The sequence below is a fragment of the Propithecus coquereli genome, unplaced genomic scaffold (genome assembly GCF_000956105.1).
Source record: "Propithecus coquereli isolate 6110/MARCELLA unplaced genomic scaffold, Pcoq_1.0 Scaffold19, whole genome shotgun sequence".
Lineage (NCBI taxonomy): Eukaryota > Metazoa > Chordata > Mammalia > Primates > Indriidae > Propithecus > Propithecus coquereli.
Genome location: NW_012143856.1, coordinates 1,244,585 through 1,266,093, shown reverse-complemented (window position 1 = coordinate 1,266,093; position 21,509 = coordinate 1,244,585).

The following is a 21,509-nucleotide window of genomic DNA, read 5'->3' as shown; positions in this document are numbered from 1 at the left end:
TAAAAGCAAAAACAAAATATGCTGGAAGGATAACAAGAATTTTGGAATAATGGTTACCTCTAGGGAAGAAAAGGAAAAATACACAGGGAGATTGGTTTATGTCTGTAATGTTTTATTTTTCAAAAGAAAGAAGAAAAAGCAAAAGAGAAATATTGTAAAATATTGGTGGTGAGCATGAGGGTATTTGTTATTGTTTCTTCATACTTTTTGGCCAGTGGGAAATATTTGATAATAAAGCAGTCCATTTCTCTTCCCCATTATCCCACTTTTTCTCATAACCTCAGAGAGATACAGTGGCATGACATCTGAAAAACAACTTGTAGAAGACAGGGTTTACTTCATGTTATTTTGAAAAGGTGACTTCTTTTTTTTTTTTTTTGAAGTATATATGCTGAAGCGAGCACATCTTCTTTCTTCTTTTTTTTTTTTAATTTAAAAACATCACGTCAAACTCAGATTTGAAATAGTTTTCAAAAAAGAGGTGGAGTCTCAGGGCCTTTCATTTATAATGACTTGTTTCAAGGATTCCTGAGGACCCTCCCCTGCTCCAGCCACTTCCATTCTTTTTTTGTTTTTTCCTTTTTTCCCAAAAATAGCTTTATTAAGATAAAATCGCTTGCTACAATTCACCTATTTGAAATAATGCATATGTTAATTCACTCAATGTAGCCATTCCACAATGTATGCATACTTCAAAACATCATGTACATGATAAATACATACAATTTTTATGTCAATTTTTTAAAAATTTCTAACTCAATGGTTTTTAGTATATCCACAGATATGTGTCTCATCACCACAGTTCAGTTTAGAACATTGGATCTTCTCAAAAAGAAACTTTGTGCCCTTTAGCTATTATCCCCCTCATTCCCTCATCATTCACCCCCCACTCTCAGCCCTGTGCACCACTAATTCATTTTCTGTCTCTATAGATTTCCTTGTTTTGGACTTTCTTATGAATGGAATCATATACTATCTGGAATTTAGTGACAGACATCTTTTATTAAAGATAATATTTTCAAGGTTATCCAAATTGGCAAATATATCAGTACTTCATTTCTATGGCCAAAAAAATACTTCATTGTATGGATATACCATTTTGTTTATCCATCTGTCTGTTGATGGACATTTGGATTGCTTCCATCTTTTGGCTATTATGAATAATGATACTATAAACACTGTTGTATAAGTTTTAGTGTGGACATATGTTTCCATTTCTCTTGCATACATATGTAGGAGTAGAATTGTTGGGTCATATGGTAACTCTATGTTTAATTGTTTGAGGAACTGTCGGACAGTTTTCCAAAGCAGCTGTACCATTTTACATTCCTACCAGCAGTGTATGAGGTTTCTGATTTCTCCATATTCTCACTGACACTAGTTAGTATCTTACTTTGTGATTCTAGCCATCCTAGTATACATGCCGTGGCATCTCTTTGTGTTTTGATTTGTATTCCCTTGCTAACTAGTGATGTTGAGCATCACTCATGGGCTTATTGGCCATTTAGCTCTCTTCCTTGGAGAAGTGTCTCTTGACATCTTTTGCCTATTTTTTATTTTTTTGTCTTTTTATTATTATGCTCTAAGAGTTTATGTGTGTGTGTGTGTGTGTGTGTGTGTGTGTGTGTATTCTAGATACAAGTCCCTTAACAAATATATGTTTTGCCAATAGTTCTTAAAAACCCTCCTATGGCCTCCTGTTGTCCTCAGAATAACAGCCCTGGCCCCGCTGTGGCCTGCAGCCCTGTACCATCCAGCGCCGGGGTCCTCCTTTGCTTGCTGGACTTCTCCCTTCTCCAACCACAGTCCCTCTTCTCTGGTGACAGGGGATGTACTCACAGGTGGGTGGCCTCTGCCTTCTTTGCTGTCACCCTCGTTCCTCTTCAGCTTCAAGCTCTAGGTGATTCTTCAAGGCCATCTTCCTTGACCCCCTTGCTGGTGTCTGTATTGGTCTCATTCTCTGCTGGATCCCCAGTGTCAAGCATGGTTGCTAGGATGTATGATCGATGCGTATTTATTAACTCTCACTAACTAACCTGAAATCAGAATTGTAGAGATTAAATGGAACCAGGTCATATTATCCCTCTTTATCGATGGCCATATGTCTATTTATTCTTGCTCCATTTTTGCTATACATAAGACAATGGTAGGTATAAAGTTAAATATCTTACCAAATTCATAGAAATTCCTACCATATGTCCTTAGACATATCTAAATTTAATATTACTTCATATTAGTAAAAAACATCTAATGTAAAGGGCATATTCTCATTAACTAAGTACTAATTATTTTTCAGTAAGTTACCTATAAGATTATTTGGCTTCCAATTCAGGAATGTATGTTAGTAAAAAACTTCCACAGAATTTGCATTGAGTTTAATATCAGTATTGGCAAGTACTATGCATGGGAAGGAAATCACTGAAACACATTCCGATAAAGTAGAAGTCCATCTAAAGCAGGCGTATTTAAACCAAGGAGTTTAAAATTAAGAATAATTTTTGATAGTTACATTGTATCAGGCAGTTCCTTGAAATAGATTCATGGGATGATGTTAGAATCAGAATCCTCTGAGCTTAATAGCACAAGTGAAAATTTATGTAGTGTCTCTTTTGCTTTTGTGTAAGAGGCTGGACGTCTGCACATCTTAATAGGGTACACCTAATAACATGTTAATAACTCACAGATTGCTGGCTTTGGACTACAGACCTTGAATGAAAGGGCCTTCATAAATTATATATGTCTTGCAAATAGGTGATACATTTTTCAAATCACATGAGCTCTTCAGAATCAAGTCTGCTTTATGGAGATAATTAAAGAAAATCAATATGTGTTGATTGATAGATATTGGACTTGAAAAATGCGTTCTCCATACTGCCTCAGACAATGGGACGCCCAAGCTTCAAGACCACTGTTCTCCCAAGACAGGGTGGGGGCTGAGGTGGGAGGCTTGAGTGTTCTGGGGATGGTGCTTATGACTCCAAATGCCACATCCCCACTTCAGTACTGCCCCTGACCTTAACTCCCCACTGAGCCCAGGGCAGTTGAGTTGACCTCCCGATCTCTGTCTCCTTCCCTGGGTCAAGGATTATGACTCTGTTTGTCTCACTGGGGCCATGGGAGGCTTAATTCATCAATGTTGGTAAAGTGCTAGGAAGATGAGAAGTGCTATGTACATTCTAAGCAACATTATTGATTCATTTTTTCCTTGTGGTTAATATAAAATTCTCCACATATCATATAATGGCTTGGCATTGCATAAACAGCTAAGAATTGCTGGCAGGAGAGATGTGGCCTGTGTCTTCCCCTAGGAAAACTGATGTCTGTAAAATGCCTTCGGTTTCTCTGAAAAAACATTATTACATGATTTAAACTGATTATATTGTTATTGTATTTTTATTTGCTTATCAAAGTATTTTCTTTTTATTTGTTTATCGATAACTATAATATCTGAAATAATGTTGAGCCCAGTAAATTGTGTCAAGGCCTGGATTGGTAAAATTTTTGCTTATCCAATTTGGGTAACCCTGTCCACTAAATAATAGGGGAAAACACACACATGCACACATACGTATGTGTGTATATAGTATATGTATATGGTATATGTGTATATATAATATTAATGTGCATTATCCATAATGTATAATCCTGTTCATTAAATAATAGGGATATATATGTATATATGTACACATAAAAACATACATATCATATTAGTATGCTTACCTATGTATATACTGTTCTGAAATAATATAACATGATAAGTAACTACTAATTGTGACATTTAGCTAATTCACCATTCTTCAAAAGATTTTAGGAATTGCATTCCTGAAATTGCTTTCATCAGGAATTTTATAAGCATATAAGGAATCTAGCTAGTTGCTTTATCATTGTTATTTTCTCAAAATATGAATTGTCATAATATAGCTTGATCATCTATTTTTCATCAGACTTGGTTCTGGGTAACTTTTTCATGTTTCTCAATTCTTTTTTTTTTTCTTTGTCAATTATTTATTAGTTCCTTTTGCTATTTTTTTCTGTATCAATATTTAGAATCCAATTGCTGGCTACGTACATTAAATATTTTCCCCAATTTTTTTCTTTTTATTTCAGGATATTATGGGGGTACACATATTTTGGTTACATGTTATGACTTCGCCTCACCCAAGCCAGGATTAGAGGCTTGCCCTTCCCCCATACAATGCTCACCGCACCTATTAGCTGTGAGTTTACCCACCCCCACCCCCAACAACAGAATACTACTCAATTACAAGAAACAATGGTGATCTAGCACCTCTTACATTATCCTGGATAGAGCTTGAGCCCATAGTCCGAAGTGAGGTATCACAAGAATGGAAGAATAAGCACCACATGTACTCGCCATCAAATTGGCACTAACTGATCAACACTAAGGTTCTCACATGGTAGCAATATTCATGTTTCTCAATTCTAAACACACCCTCCAGAAATAGAAGATTCAACATCATTGGTTATTGCAAAAATAGATGTGCAGTGGGCTATTGAATTGAAGGTGAAGAATCTCTCTTGGATATATAAAGGTCTAGTTTGTTAAAACAAAAACACCAAACCTGTTTCTGGTAGTATTATGATGATGGCTTTTAAAAAGTTCTTATTTTCACATGATACATATTAGAAAAAGAAATCAGTTTTATTACCTCATAGTCACACTATTTTTGTGTAGCTCAGCCATGAAAATAGTCCACATATACATTACCAGGGTTTTAAGAATTTGCTTGTTTCATTTGTTATTCATTAATTTTTTTTCTTTATCACTTATTGGATGCTTGATGTATACTAGATGCTGTGGCATACATTAAAGAGCAGAAGATAGCTCATACTCTTAAGGAAGTTGTAATGTAGTTGAGTCAAAACAAATGTTCCAGAAAGAAAAGATTAATTAAATTGTTATGGATGGAGGCTGGTAGTTAGTTGTTCTGCATCATCTGTTCTCTCCTTCTTCCTCAGCAACAAATTCCCAGTTTTTAGCTGGGCACGCGGCTGCCCAGAATATGGGCAGCACTCCTCAGCATCTCTTGCAGCTGAGATGGTGCAGCGGAAGAGGAAGTGTTCTCGGGTAGCTTCTGAGAACCTCTCCTAAATGTCAGCTGCACCTCCTTTGGCCTTCCTTTTTCATGCCGTCTTCTTGCTCGCTGGATGTGGATGTAACTGCTGAAGCTCCTGGGACCATGTTGCACTGTGCATATGAGAGCCTCGCTCAGGAATGGAGAAATAGAGTCTGGCAGGAGCTGGGGCCTGCATCTCTCTTCCTTACCTTTGCTCACGCTGTTCCTTCTGCAATGCTAGTTATCTTCCTTCCTGTCTAGTTAATTTTATAATTATATTAAATTATACAATCCCTGTAAGTGCTTAACACAGTTAATTAAACTGTGTCAACACCAAGTACATTTAGCGGCTATCCTCCTCACTGTGATTACCAGCCAGCTCAAACGTTGCCTCTTTTCTGAAATCTCTCTTGAACACTCTTTCCCTTCAGTACTGCAATATTACTGTGCTCAGTGTCCTAGCACCTGGCACTTTAAATATATTTCACTCACATGAGCACCCAAATATGTGGCACTTAACAGTGCTCAGGAGACGCTTGCAGAACTGAATTGTATTAAACTAGGGGCCTGTAGACTCTGTTTGGGGGAAGTACCTCTTGCTAGTTATTTGCGTGGCTACTGCTCCAGAGGAGTGGGGACAGAAGCGATGTGGCCCTCCAGCATCCTTACTCTTTGCCTTCTGGCTGCTTCTTTGCCATCACGTCACCTCCCTATCTTCAGGCTTCTATTTTTAGAGACACTTCTGAGAAGGAAGGGCATAGCAACACAGCTTCAGCCTTGCTTTAACTTGTCTCTGAATCCTCAGCTTTGTCAACCTGAATTCTAGCCTCCGCTTTTTGGGGGTCAGAGGAGTAGAGGCAAACAAACAGATCAGTGTGTGGCTGGGGGCAGTCAAAGCTGCATTTGCAAGGTTGCCCCACCTACTCTTTTGAGAGCTGCAGGACCAGCATTTTAAGGCCAACTCTTAGGACAGTATTGTGCTGCTCTTTTGTTTCCCTGTGTTCTGCTAGATGGGATTGCCATGCCAACACAACCGGTGTGTGGGGCTGCGTCTCAGGCATTCCCACTCTCAGCTCCACTCAGGTATCCTCAGTACACTCTCCTCCCTCCTGCCTGTGGCTGTCCCCTGGGCTAGTGCACTGTCATGCAGGTGTCCGAGCAGCTGGCTGTGGGCAGTACAAGCAGGCATTATTCTGGTGTCTCATGCTGGCTTGCACAGAGACTTCTGCTTGGTCTTTGGGAGTTCAAACACGTTAAAAAAAATCCCCTGACAAGAATAATAAGGTCCTTGACACTGAGGGATGAGGCAGGTTTGACTGCAGTCTCCAGATGGTGGTCTTTGGAAAAAGAAACTGGTACTGTCAGATTTGCGGGTTTTAGTGACTGAGAAAGAAAGACTGATTTTGATGATCATCATTTCCACAATCCCTGTCTCATTTCTTGGCCTTGTCTCTGTTGGGCTGAGGGAAGATGTCCATCCAGGTTTCTCCCATTGGTGCCGACACTGGCTGGACTTTTGTACCACATTCTCACAGTGGCGTGTCTTAGGTCTCAGGCTAGCATACACAGAGACCATATTTCATTACAATTGCCTGTTTTATTGAGACCCTTTTAAAAATGCCTGCTTTATCCAGTCCAGCAAATTCTTGCTTCCTTATTCACAAGCCTTCTGATTATAAGGTGACTGCAATATGGTCCCTCAGCTAAGTCTATGCACCCATGATTCCCAAAGAGTAAAGTTCTCCAGCTGAATATTGGCTATAATATTTTTTTTTGAAAAAATGACATTAGAAAATGGCTAAAAACTTGTTATTGCCTTCTCACTGTGATTTGCTTTTTCTCCACCCACCTTTTGGGTAGGTACAACAGAGCTTGAAAAATGGAAGCCATAAAATGGCATGTGGCCCCTAAATTTGTTTCATTTGGCTTGCAGAGAACTCACCCCTTCTTGGGGGATTAGTTCCTAGTTACTAAGGGGGAGATTTCACATAAAAAGCCAGATTCCCAACTTCTCCTAAAAAGTCAATTTGCACTTGATGACAGCCAGCTAGTACTGGGCAATGGCTGCCTCTCTTAGTGAAGGCATTTGCTCATCAGTTCACCAGGGCCAGCCCACATTTGTCCAGTTTTGTTCATTATCTTCTTAGCTCCAGAAGGCATCTGAGTTTGAGACCCTTGACACAGTCCCCTTCTCTAGCTCCCACACTTTTCAGTGTCCCCTTTGCTACCCCTGCTGTCTCAGGAACTTCCTCCAGTGGGTCTTCTCCTCACCAGTCCCAGCTGTAGCAGATCCTCTGCTCTTTTCCCGGGGAAGAGCTCAATGGTTTATTTCTCTGCAGACTTAGTCACAGATGAAGTTAGAAGCTGAGTGCTGACCCCAGGTAAGTATTGGAGATCTGTTGGCAGATCACAGCCTGTTGGCTGGACGTGCCAGTTCTAGCTGCCCCAGGCCCATGGGTCTGACCTTCCAGTCTTTTATTCTGCTCCTGAACTGTCTACAGGTGAGATTGATTGCAGCCTAAAATTGGGGGCAGAGCAGTATGGGGGTTGTTTTTATCCTCTCGGAGGACCGTTGGCCTTCCCCACAATAAAAGCTATAATAATAACACAATTGCTTTATATTTTTAAAAAGCACCTTCTTATAAATTGCTCCTTTACACCCCACCATGACCTGCTGGAATGGGCATTCTCGTGGCCCCTACTTTGCAGATGAGCCCTAGAAGGGCAAAGGGAACCTGCCCAAGATCTCATGATCACTTAGCCCATCAGGGCTTCAGGAACCAGTGGTTTTAATTTTTTAATTTTGTTAAAATCATCACACTGTATGGCCACAATGTTAAGCTCGAATGTTTCTCTATGTCTGTAAATGCTTATAGAAGCAGCTTAACACACAGGCGCATTGGGGTTACTAGTTCCATTCACCCTATCGCTGAATAGGGCATTAATAGAACTGAGAGAGGAAAAATCCCCAGTACTACTTATGCTAGTAAATTTCTCAACTTAAATTTTCTGCCTCCTGAACCATAAATATTAAAAACAAATACATTTTTAGTAACAAAAGGCTTTGCCATTTCTAAATATTCAGAAATTTGTAAACCATTACCTTTTTTACCATCTCTATCTACTGTTCTTGATTTTTTAAAACTCAAATTTAAATTGACACATTAAACTTAGTCACATTTTAAATAATAATAAGCATATGGGTTTAATATGGTAGTTATATTTTTTAAATGTCCATGAAAATAAATATATAATTACCAATTTTGTTAGTAAGTTTGTCTGTGTATTATTTAAAATTATGGCACATTTGCCACCCTTTGGGAAACCCTGCTTCTGATGGAAAAATCATGCAAATTGCAGCTTTTCATTTTTGTGTCACTGGTGAGTTCCTTGGCTCGGTGTTGGAAATGTATGATGTATAATATAACAGGCGTGGAACAAAATCATCAGGGGACTTGGCAACATCTGTGCGATTGTCACAGTCTGTCAGGCCTTCCCAGGGCTCTGTGTGGTGATGGGCAGAGCTGGTGCTTTGGCAGATACAGAGTGTGCTGAGCACACCTGATGACCACGTCCTTAGAGGGCCAGTCCCTTATGGTGGCCCTTCCCCAAGGCTGGGAGTTTCACTCTTCACCAGGCTTTGTGGAGAATCAAAATTTATCCCTGGTTGAAAACCTCCATTTGCAAGAGCTCACAGTAGAAGCTATTATATGAATATGTATTTTCTCTAATCTTGGATGTTAACTGGATTGATTTCAGAAATGGCAGGAATATATTCTTTATGTCTTGGATATTGAGTTTAAATGCACTTTAGAGTTGTAGCACTAATTCATTTATTTCATTTTATATACTTAGACTTTGAACCTTTTGAACTCAATTAAGCAAATTTATGCATATCATAAGCTAGTAATTAATTCGAACAAAAGGTCCTGATCCCTTTTTTTAAAAAAATGAATTTCTAGTACTGAAGAGAAAGTGAGAAAATTCTTATGTATTTATTTTTTAAAACTGATACACTGAAAGCAACACTAAGACTAGCAGGAATTCTTATGGTTTATGTGCTAGAAATTCATGTTGCCTGGATCCCAGTTTCTACCCAGGCATTAGTTTATTAATTGAGTTATCCATGTAGTTCACATTGGTAGGGGAAAGTGGAACCATCTTATAAGATTCAGATCTGGGGAAATAAGAGCTCGGGAGATGCCCACTGGACTATTTGGAGAGAAAAAAGAATCTAGTAGCTCAACCTGTTGCATGTATCAGCTTGCCCTTTTGAAGACCAACAAAACAATCACTGTGTAACATTTATTAGTACTTTTTTTTAAAAGCTTATATTATTATTTACATATGTTCTGTTTGACCATTACCATTCTATAGCCCAAATGGTCTTCTGAAAAATAATTTGTAATTTGGAAGTGATTATATTTTTTAAATGTATGCATTTGGTTCAGAATATCTCTCAGAGGATATGCTGCACATACAAATACCAGGCTACAGACAGAGCTTGGATTAGTAGATCACAGAGGGCTGTTTTTATGGAGAGTGTAAGTACATATTGTTATTCTTAAAGTGTATTTATACTAATATGCTACACATTTCCAACATGTGTACAACATTTTACTGTTCTGCAGGTGCTGTTGTGTACATCATCTCATTTGTTCTCACAACAACCCTGGGCAAGAAGTTGGAATATCGGCTGACTCTAAAGTCCTTAGCTTGAGATAAAGTCCCAGTAATGTGTGGGAAGGATAAGATGCTATAGAAACACAAGCATTCTTTTTACTGTATTTTTGACCAATGTCATTGCAGGTGTTCAGATTGGGTTTGGACATGTCAGTCCCCAGGGAGAGACCATGTCTCATTTCTTTCACCTGGTAGATAGAGTACTTTCTCAGAGGAAAAACTGTGAGATTAAGGGTAAAAACTATCTCCTACTTTACAATAAGTAATAGTGAACTCTTCATTTCTTATTGAACATTTTTCTATATCTCTCTTGTTTAAAAATATACCATCCTTGATAATATCTGGAGAATCAAATGAACATGAAAAGATTGTCAGAGGAAGCAGAATATTTTGTTATTATAGCTAATAGTGATTAAATCTGGACTTATGTATTATTTATGGAACATTTTAGGATTTTTCTTTTTATTAACAGCAACATGGAAACCAGAGACAAGCTGTATAGTATGTTGATAGCCAACCTGGGATAGTGAACCCAGGACTCCAGAATCTGGAATCTATGCTGAGAAATATTTAAATAATTTATCATAATGATTATTTCTACAAGATACAACTCCAGGATTAAATGCTAATTTTATTTGACTTACATAAAGGGAAATTATTACTGCAGTTACTTTTAAAGAGCTCCCTGGGTTTGCCTGGAGTATCTGAATTAACAGTAAATTGAGCTCCATTATATATTAATGGATCTAGCTGATTTATTGGTGGCATATCTGGCAATTAGCCATTCTGCATAGTGTGTTCTGTTTGGCCATTACTTTTTCACTATTGAGTGCCGGCTCAGGGACGAGCACCTTGAACCAATGGGGAAGACTGCCTGTCAACCTAATAGGCCTTTGCATCATCTTAATGGTGAGTTATGATCTGTCTTGAAGGATATTTGGACACACTTAATATCTTTTGGATGACAATCATTGGAGGCATAAATGAAAGTACATGTTGTCATTGAACCACTAAAAATCTTTACTCAGTCACCAAATAGCCATTATGTTATATGAATCTCTTTGGATATTTCTTTTCTTTTTTTAAATTATACAATTGCTTTTCGCCTCTGTGGCACTTAGAGAATGAATTGCTATGGGTGGACTGTATCATAGCAAGTTATAGCCAACAGTATTTATTTGCAAGAGTCACTTTGGGATTCCTAATTTGTCCTCAAGAGAAATATTTTTTGCTCAGCCTGCAAAATGTTGTAATAAAAATTGGTGATTGATGTTGATTATAAGATTAAATGGCTGGGCCACAGTGGCCGATGGCGTAAATCAGAGCAGCTCAAAGTTGTGATTGGCCACTAGAGAAGGTTCTAAGTGTGAGTGTTTTCTTGAGTCAACATATTTCAGTCTTTATAGTATCGACTCCTAAAGTTTATTAAAACTGTATTTAAAACATCATTCTACAATCTTTTAAATAAGTTTCTAATACAATTTGTTTTTGCTTACCTAATCATACAGTAGAAGAAAATGCATGAAAATTTTCTTCTTAGAGGAAAAGCAGTTTAAGAGCTCCTGAGGGCTTAGGAATTGTTAAACCCAAGGTAATTACCTGAACTTTTGATTAGAGAGTTTTTGTATTTGGGTGCTCAGGATTCATTTCTCCTTCCTGACAAATTCCTTGTGGGGAGTGATCCCTTCCCCGTTGTTGGTAATCTGGTGCCATCCTTCTCTAAGGTACTAGTCCCTGGTCTGAAATAGCCAAATGGGTGTCCCTCTCTGCAATTTGATTCTTGAGTAGGAGAAACACTGGAAAATTTTGGAGTCCCTCATTTCCAATCTGATAAGACTGTTCCTATCACTCCCATTTTCTCACCATCTGAGTGACAGTTGTTTTCTAAGTCTGTTTCTCCTACATTTGCCAATTCTGGATGTCCCATGATACCATCCCTATAAGTCCTCCTTCACTAACCAAGCCAAAGGTGGTTTCTCTTGCTTGAAACAACAGATCTTAATCTATAAATTAGGCATTTGTGAACCCACAAGAAGCAGAGGCTTTCTGATTAGACTGTGAATATTCATTGATTCATTCATTCACAAAGTGCTTACTGAGCACCTATTATGTATTAGACACTCTCTTCAACACCTGGGACAGGGAAGTGAATAAACAAACAGAAATCTGTGTTTTCATGCAATTTGCATTCCAGTGAAGGGAGATGATAAGCAAGATAAACTAAATATATATGTTCATTATATATAAGTATAAATATATGACTTATATGTTAGGTAGTAATAAGTGTAATACATATATATGTAAAATATTTCCCTTTTTGGTTTTTTTCTTTTAATGTTCCATGGATCAGATAAGCCTATTTGCAGGTGGGCGATGAGGAGAAATGGCTGAGACTGAGGCTCTGTCCCTCTCTTGTACCTCGCTCTGTCTGCATATCTCTCAGAGGGCTTTCCACTGGGGTCTGAGCCGAAGCAGAAGGATTATCCAGCTGAGTGAGGATGAGTGTGTGCTGAAAGCAGAGACCAGGAGAATAGGGGACTTTGATTAGGCATGGAAGTGGCAAGAGTTGAGAAGGGCTCTTGGAGGGGCAGAGATTCCTCTCTTTGGAGCTCTGTATTGGCTCAGTTAGATAGAAGAATGGTGATTTGATTGAATCAGGAAAGCCAGACTGGACTTGGGCAGGTGGCCAAGGATACAGGCTGATCTGTGGTGGGGAAGAGGAGTCCAGGTCGGAAGGAAGCATCATGGGATTGTCTGGGTAGCAGCTATCAGAACTGGTCAGAGGTGGTGCAGGGGATAGGAGCTTGCACCTTAAACAAGGGGATCCCATGAGGGATGAAAGCCTAGAAAAGGAATCAAACTCCATTGAGAGGAATAGAGACTGAGGGCATTGAAGGGAGTATTAATCTTCCTGCCTGAAATGAAATCTAGTGTTGAGGACACACCCTAAACTGATACCTATACTTGAGGTCAAAGTGAAGAGGCCTGGTGGGCAGTGCTAGGTGGTTATGCTAAGGTGGGAGAGATCAAAACTGGCACCATACGTCTGGAAAGCAGAAGACATGACAGAAGAGAAGGATGAGACAGGAAGCTTTCTACCTCTCCTGGAGACCCCGATCAGTGTGCCGGTCACTCACGTTGTTTGAGGGTGGGGTGCGGGAGAGATGGGCATATGGAGGAAGAGCACATGCCAACAAGGAAGAGGACCAGTCATTTGTCAGCCACCTGGCACAGGCCTGGAATGAAGAGAAAAGTCATGGTATTTGATTATTTCCTATCAATGGGGAGGCAGCAACAGAGCAGGCTATACAAAATACTTGACAGGTTTGGTTGAGAAACATGTAACAAATTGTTTTCTGAAACATACTTACTGATTCATGATGATTTTCTATGAGAACAAATGACAATCTTAGAAGAGAACTTGGGCATTTTAAGATTTATGGAAACTTGGACATTCAACTTAAATACTTGAAGCATTGTTTTGGTTATCACTGCACAACAAGTCACCCCAAAGCTTAGTGGTTTAAAATGACAATTTGTTATTTTATAATTCAGTTCTGGACTCAACATAGTGGTTCTTTCTTTTTTTGTTATTTTTTTTTTTGAGACAGAGTCTCGCTGTGTTGCCTGGGCTAGAGTGCTGTGGTGTCATCCTAGTTCACAGTAACCTCAAACTCCTGGGCTCAAGTGATCCTTCTGCCTCAGCCTCCCGAGTAGCTGGGACTACAGGCATGCGCCACCATGCCCGGCTAATTTTTTCTATATATTTTTAGTTGTCCAGCTAATTTCTTTCTATTTTTAGTAGAGATGGGGTCTCGCTCTTGCTCAGGCTGGTCTTGAACTCCTGACCTTGAGCAATCCACCCGCCTCGGCCTCCCAGAGTGCTAGGATTACGGGCATGAGCCACTGTGCCCGGCCAGTGGTTCTTTCGTGAAGTCAGCTGGTGCTTGGGCTGTGGCCATCCGAAGGCTCAGCTGGGCTAGAGGATCTACTTCCAAGATGGCTCCTTCCCTCACATATCAGGTGTATGGGCTGGGATATCTGGACTAGCTTCAGGCTGGCCAGGTTCTGCCTTTTTCCCATGCCATCTTTCTGCATGGTTAGCTTGATCTTCCTCATAGAATGAGGGTATCAGTATAATTTGATTTCTTACATAGTGGCTGGTTTTCCTCAGAGAAAGTGTTCTATGTGAGCAAGGCAGAAGCTGTGAGCCTTTTTATGATCTAGCCTTGCAAGGCACACTAAATTACATCTACCACATTCTGTTGGTTATACAAGGCCAGCCCAAATTCACTTTGGGAATGGACTACACAAGAATGCATGTGCCCAGAGGCATGATTCACTGTGTAGGGGGTGCGTGTGTGTGTGCACATGTGTGCATGCACACACATATTGGAGAGTTCTACCACAGCATGGTGTTTTTTCTACTTGGCATCTATTATGACATTGGAAGAGAGAGGAGATCTTTTGGTAAACCATTGGCCTTGGATTTCTACAATAGGATTTAAAATTTCTTGCTGACAGCCTCCTGCAAAAGTATCAACATCACCACAAAATGAAAAGTGGTGAAAAGAAAAATATGGTTTTCTCAGAGGTATCCCCAAGACTTACTAGAATAAGACTCAATTTTAGTACATAGTGATGGAAAGGTGAATCACATTTATGCTGTTCAGAGAGGAATTTGAATAATATCAAGAAGTTTTATACCTGCATAACTGTGGATACACTTGAAGTTAGATGATGTTTTTGAGAAAGCAAATGAAAGAAGATAAATGAAAAAAGAACAACAACAAGAGAAGAACTAGAGAAATTGTATTAAGACTCTAATGGAACTCAGAGCAGGCTGCCCGGATGCCTAGCACAGTGTCTGACAGGTTTAGTTGAGAAATGTGTTATTTTGGAGTGCACAACATATTGTTTTATGAAATATGTTTACATACTTCTCATGAGTTTTTGTCAGTACAAGTTTAGAAGTGGCTACTTTTAGAAGTATATATTCCTTTAAGCTTATGAAAACTTGGCATTGTCATAGTCTAAGACATGGTAGTAAGGGGACCTTTGACTCTCTTGGCATCTCCTATGGTTACTTTTGGCCAAAAGTGGAGTATCCCCAATATTTTTAACCTGATGTTTTTTCTCTACTGAAGAGGAGAGGAAGTCAAAGGAAAATGCCATGCTGGTTCTAATTCTGACCATTAAGGAGGAACAGGCCTCCATTTGGAAAGAGTTCATGATTGCTAGGGAGGTCAAGCACAATCAGACTGTGCCAAAGATGTCAAAAAGTTCAGATAAATGAAAGACATTGTCCTTTCAATGGCATGATACCCAGGGAGGAAGATGGCCCGGGTGGTAGGAGAAGCTCACAGAAATGCAGTTCTTACTCTGAAAAGGTGGTGCCAAGTGGTGGCTTAGAAGGCTTTAGCTTTCTCCCCTCACTAATCTCCATTAGCCCCCTGCCAAGCCCTAAGATGGGGATATTAATGATAATATATTATTTATTGATATGGGTAGTAGGTATATTATTAATCTCATTTAATGTGTGAAAGCATACTTATTAATCTCACTGTTTTAATTGGTCTGTAATATATGTACAATAGGCAAAAGATATTTGCTTAATATTATGGCCATCTCAAGGCAAGAGTTAGCCCATGTTTCAATGAGATTGCCCCCATACCTAAGCTCCTCCTATAATTCTGGAGCCAATACTGTTAGTGTTCAATTGCTAATCATCTGAATGAGCAAATGAAGAGACAAAGAAATGAGAAGTTCAGATTCTTAAAAACATGTTCTTATAGTAAAAATTATAGAAAGATATATACAAGGGTAATAATGAGAAGGCACTGTGTGTCTATAATAGTGGTGTCATGAAAGCTAAAATCCCAAGAGTTGAATCTTGGAAAAATGACAATAGATTTTTTAAAAATCATGTTCCAGAGTAAATAGAAGCATAATGTTGACTATTTAGCAAAAAAAAAAAAAAATCTGATCTTCTCAATTCACATTTTTTGTGTCATGAAGAATGTTCTTTGAATGTCAAAAGGTGGAACAGACAGTGGCAAAGGGTATTGAGGACTGGTAGGACGTGGTATCACAGGAGGACTCCAGCTTTCTTAAGTGGCTATGTTATACTCAAGTCAATAGGACTTCCCTGTGAGTTCCCTGGACTGATGCTCATAATTGATCAGGAATTATGAAAAAGGAAGAATTCCAAGAAAACTAGAGGTGGGAAAACGTACACATTTTCCAATATTCAAATTGGGCAGCAGAAGATACATGACAGTGATCTTGATGTTGATTTCAGGTATCATAGGATTATGGAGTTAGTACAGGAGTTGAAGAAGGTATCACAAGAATCCAACAGGAGCTCATGTCAAGTGAATCTTGTTTTCTTTCTGATAGGATCCTAGAATAAATGAGGGAAGTATGGTCATCATAGTCAACCTGGATTTCAGCAAGTCATGGGACAATGTCCCTTCTGATAGCTGTTGTTAAGTTGTATATTTTGCAAACATTTACAGTCCTTTACTAGCTGTCAGTTGCAGAGGATTCAAAGGTGGCTGTGATATATTGTTGAAGAACTCATAGGCTTGGTAGGAGATAACACATAAATAAAACACGATTGTATAAAACAGAGGTTGGCAAACTCTGACGCATTAACCAAATCCAGCCCGCCACCTATTTTTGCAAGTGAAGTTCTGTTGGAATACAGCCATGCCCACTGATTTGTATATTATATATAGATGCTTTCATGCTGAAGTGGAATGGAAGAATTGAGTAGTTTCAACAGAGACTACGTGGCCAGCATAACCTAAAATATTTACTCTCTGGCTCTTTCCTAAAAGCTATTGCCTCCCAATTTAAAGCAAAAATTGCTATTAGGAATTATACTCGAAATGCTGTGGAAACATAGAAAGGAAATCAATCAATTGTGGTAATGGGGGTGCATTTGGGAAGGCTTCAATGGTAGCAGCAGTTCAGTCAGAACTTAATTTGGTGGAAATTTACAGAAGAAGGACATAACCTTCTCCCTGTCTCTTCTCTCTCTTCATGTTCAGTCTCTTTATTGTTTTCCTTCTCTCTTTCTCATTTGATTAAAGTTGTCTTGTCAGTATTTCATAAAGGTTTGACTCTACATGCTCCATGTTGTAAGTCAGCTTGGATGTAGAGTTCAGCAAAGGGCCAATCTATGAACTATAAGGACAGGAAGTGGTGGTGTGGTAGTTATCAACAATTCTTCATTTTAGTAGGCAGGTATTCAGAGAGGGGGCCAGAGCGTTATCTTGAATAATGACCTGAGGGTGGGGAGGGATGTGGGGGTGTTGTATTAAAGAGTTTTAGAATGCAATATGTCTCTTCTCGCATGAGGCAGGGAACCTGGCGAGGCATCCAGCCCCACATTATCAACAGGCAAGTGGAAAAGACCCACGTCTCAGGCCTGTCTCTTGTCTAGTTGAGGAATATGAAGAACTAGATGTTATTCTACCTTTTGCCAGAAATAAAAGTCTGGAGGCCCGGCAGATGTGCTGGATGACAGGGCTGGAATACAGAAGATCTTGGGAGGCTAGCATGGGGGTCTGGATTTAACAGGGAAGTTTAAAAGGGATGAGTGGAAGGTCCCATTCTGGGTTCGGAAAACTGAGTGCATGGCACAGAGGTGGCCTTGCCACAGCATGAGTCAGGAAGCAATGTGAGTGTGCCTGTCTTAAACTTGGCCTGTGTTTGTAGAATAATACTCAGAAGGAGGAAGGTGATCATTTTCTTCTACTCTTGGCTAAAGACAGGGCATCTGGAAGAAACATTCTGGTGCTGTACTCTGAAAGAATTAGACAGAGTGAAACTCACTCCGGAGTGGATAACCAAGAGGATGAAAAGACCAGAAGTGATTTGATATGTGAAATGATGGAAGGAACTTAATTTAGACTGAAGAACAGAAGGATCATGGGGCACATGTAGGCTGTCATCAAATATTTGTCTCATGGAAATGGTTTTGGACTTGTATTTGCTTCAGAAGAATTTAGACCAGTTAATGTAGGGGGATAGATTTTTCTGACAGCAAGGGACCTAGATTGGATGAGCAGTCTCAGAAAGGTCTCCATCTGGGCTAAACAGTCACCTGATGGTGCTCGACAGGTAAGGATGGAGGTGGAGGGGGCGTAAAAGGGATTGTCAACCCTTCTGTGATTTGACCCTGTTAATAAGCGGCAGACTTGATAAGATTACACAAATCTCACTGGGCTTAACAAATCAACCATGCAGCTCCAATTTAGAACTGTTTCTTCTCCTCACTTTTGCTTCATGCCTATCAATCTCTTTTAGTGTAGCTCTTGTTTCAAAACCCTAGCCACTCCTCAAATCCACCCGTGGTATAGAGTCAGATGTTCTTCATGGCCATGGTTTTTCAGAACAGTGTGGCTCCAAAATCTCTTGCACTTTGATGTTGCAGCACCTATGGCTATTTCAACTTAGTGAATCATTTCATTAAGTGTATTTTTATACAGCCTGCTATTGAAGCCATGATCTCATAATTCTAACTTAATTCCCTTTGGAGTCTGCTTTCTGTTCCTAAGAGAACCCAAAAAGGAAAGGTGACTTAGCAGTGTTGGCTCATTGGTCTGTGCTTTTCCAGGTACCATATTTCCCAGTCAGTGGATAATTTTCTAATCTCCTCTTAGTAATTGAGAGAACATCTCTTTCTCCCTTCCATCTTTCCAGGTGCTACTTGAAATTTGCTGATAATTTAAATACAATTGTTAAACATACTCATTAACCACTTCACTGAAGCTCAAACGCATAAACTTGGTTCATAACACAAACAGCTTTCTGTTACAGGGGCCATATCTCTTGCTAGTAACAAATCCAAGCTTAACCAGCATATATATTTCCCAAACACATCCAAATGGAATTTAAAAGGTTTTAAGAACGAAAGTATAAAGAGGTTTACTATTTCTCCCATATTATACTCTGGCCTTTTTTTTCAGAAGCCCTCAGGGATTGAGCCCAAAGAAATAAACAACGGGGTTATTTTCTGGAATCTGAAAGGCTTATAATAGAGAAGGTTTTGTGGGGAAGGTATTGTTGTCCTTCAAATGCCACTTTGGAGTTGTTTACCTATGTCTAGATCTTATTTACAAACCCAAATGTTAACAAAGTATTAAATCGATTGTCCATGTTCTTGAATCAAATAAGAGAAAACCACAGAAAAATTCCAATGATCCTGTGGCTCTGGGAAAATAGAAATTATATGAGTCGAGGAGACCTAAGTAACAAAGCCTTTATTTTTGTAGATCTAAACCACCAGCAGGCCTGGCAATAGCATATTCCACCTAGAAATAAACATATTTAATTTTTTGTGATTGAGAGCAAAAAAGAGACCCCAGACTATTGAAAAAAGCTTTTCTCCCTCACCAAATGAGCATGTCATGTAGGTTAATCTGTCCAGCATTTATGAATATCAGCTTTGTGCAAAGGCTGCACTGGGCAACGTGAGGATGTGAAGGTGAGACAACCCACGTTGTTCTTGAATCGGTTTTGTTCTCCCAGAATCTGGACATAGACCTTCTCTGCATGAAGAGCAATTTGGTGGTTTGGAATTAATGGAATGGAACTGTCTGGATCATCACAGCATTGGCCTGAGCAACAAACTGAACTAGGCTTCCATTCAGCCTCATATCTGGTTTCTTCCGGTACACTAATTGTTCACTGTGATTCATACATTCTTCTGACAAGATGGCAAATGGAAAATGTGGAAAATAATTAAAATAATTGTGTAGTTTCAATTATCATAATATATTGCCCTGAGTTGAATGCCATTATCAGAGGCAACTTGGAGAAGGGTACATTTGGGTATGCAGGACAAATAATTTCTTGGTTTCTCTTTTATAACAAAAATTTAACTCAGGGAAAGGGACTAAAGAGGTGCTTAAGGCTTAAATTGATAAGTCTTTCTTAAAACCTAAAATAAGAATTCTGTGATAAAATTTTATAGGGTGTTATCATATATAAAAACTAATCAAATCACCATTGTTTTCTGTGGCTGAGTAGAACTCCATGGTATACATATACCACTTTTTATTAATCCACTCATATATTAATGGGCACTTTCTTATCCTATAGAGCTGAAGACCATTCTACTAAGTGAAGTATCACAAAAATGGAAAAAGAAGCATGATATTAACTGATCAACGCTTAAGTGCATATATTGTAATAACATTCATTGGGTGTCAGGCAGATGGGAGGGGGGAGAAGGGGATGGATATATACACACCTCATGGGTGTGGTGCACACCATCTGAAGGATGGACACACCTGAAGCTCAGACTTGGGTGGGACAAGGGCAATATATGTAACCTAAACATTTGTACGCCCGTAATATGCTGAACTAAAAAAAAAATATAAAAATAAATAAAATAAAATAAAACAATTAAAACATAAAAATTTTACAAATAAAAAAACTAATCAGGAGGGCTATAATTGAATTTATACATGAGTTGCATATGACAATGTACGTTTTACCTGTTAGTGAAATAATATAACATTGGAATTATAATTAGTTTTGTAAATATTCCTTATAACCATACATTTCTGAAATTACTTTCCACAGAATAAGTTTTTAGGAAATCAAATATTTTCCCATTTGGAAAGTCTTAAAAGTACTTTATGACAAATAACTTACATTTATTATTATTATAAATATAATAATGCTCATCTGTAGAGAACAGTTAAAACTGTAAAGAAAAATTTTAAAAAAATTTTATTACATTCTCACTAAACTGAGCTAATCTCTGTTAAATTTTCTAGTTTTTCTAAAGTGTGTATATGTGTGTCCGTATGTTTACATAATTAGTTTTATACTCTATGATGTTTTGTAGCATGATTTTTCTCACTTGAAATTTCATTGAAACTTCTAGAAAAGTTTGTTTTTAATGACTACATAATATTTGATTTTGTGTCTGGGCCATAATATTCAACCTATATATAAACATTTAGGGTTGTTGCCCATATCTTTGGTGCGTAAACATTTGGCTGCAACCTTAATGATTTCCTTTAGATGTCTTCCTTAAAGTTCAATTTCTGGGATAAGAGTTATGATGCCATGTTGAAAGGTTACAATGGTATAGACAGACAAATGTTGAACAGTTGAATTAAAGAAGATCTAATTTTTTGAGTCAGGGAAGGATTTCTGGACTGATTTCTTTCCTCTGCTCTAATTTGATTTTCATGATGCCAGAGTTCCTCAGACTGTAGAACCATGAAGACCTGGATTCACTTTAGCTCTGCTGCTTATTAGCTACTTGATGTTGGTCAAATGACTTAACTCCCCTCTCTAGTGTTCTCATCTATACAATGGGGGCAATAATAGGCCTTCTGTGAGGATCAAGTGCCTGACTCTTGCTCACAGAATGTGTGTTCCTTTTTCAAACAGTAGGAAAACTGATGGAGATGTGGATGTCAGTTGGATAATGAAGGCACAAAAATGTTCAGAGTCATATTTAGAGACATCTGCTTAATTCCATTTAAAATTCTAATGTGAAAATTCATAATGGACAGGGATCAAGGCCATATATTATTTAGTTATTTGACTAAAAAAAAGCCGAAGAATTAAAGAATGAAAAATTCTACCTACTGGAAAACTCACGAGTTTACCACACACTGGCTGGTTTCTTTCAGAGGGAGTTGGGTTTCTGGAAGCCATGAGAAGCAAAATTGTATGCAGAGATAATTAGAATCCTGTCCTTTGGGACATGCATCC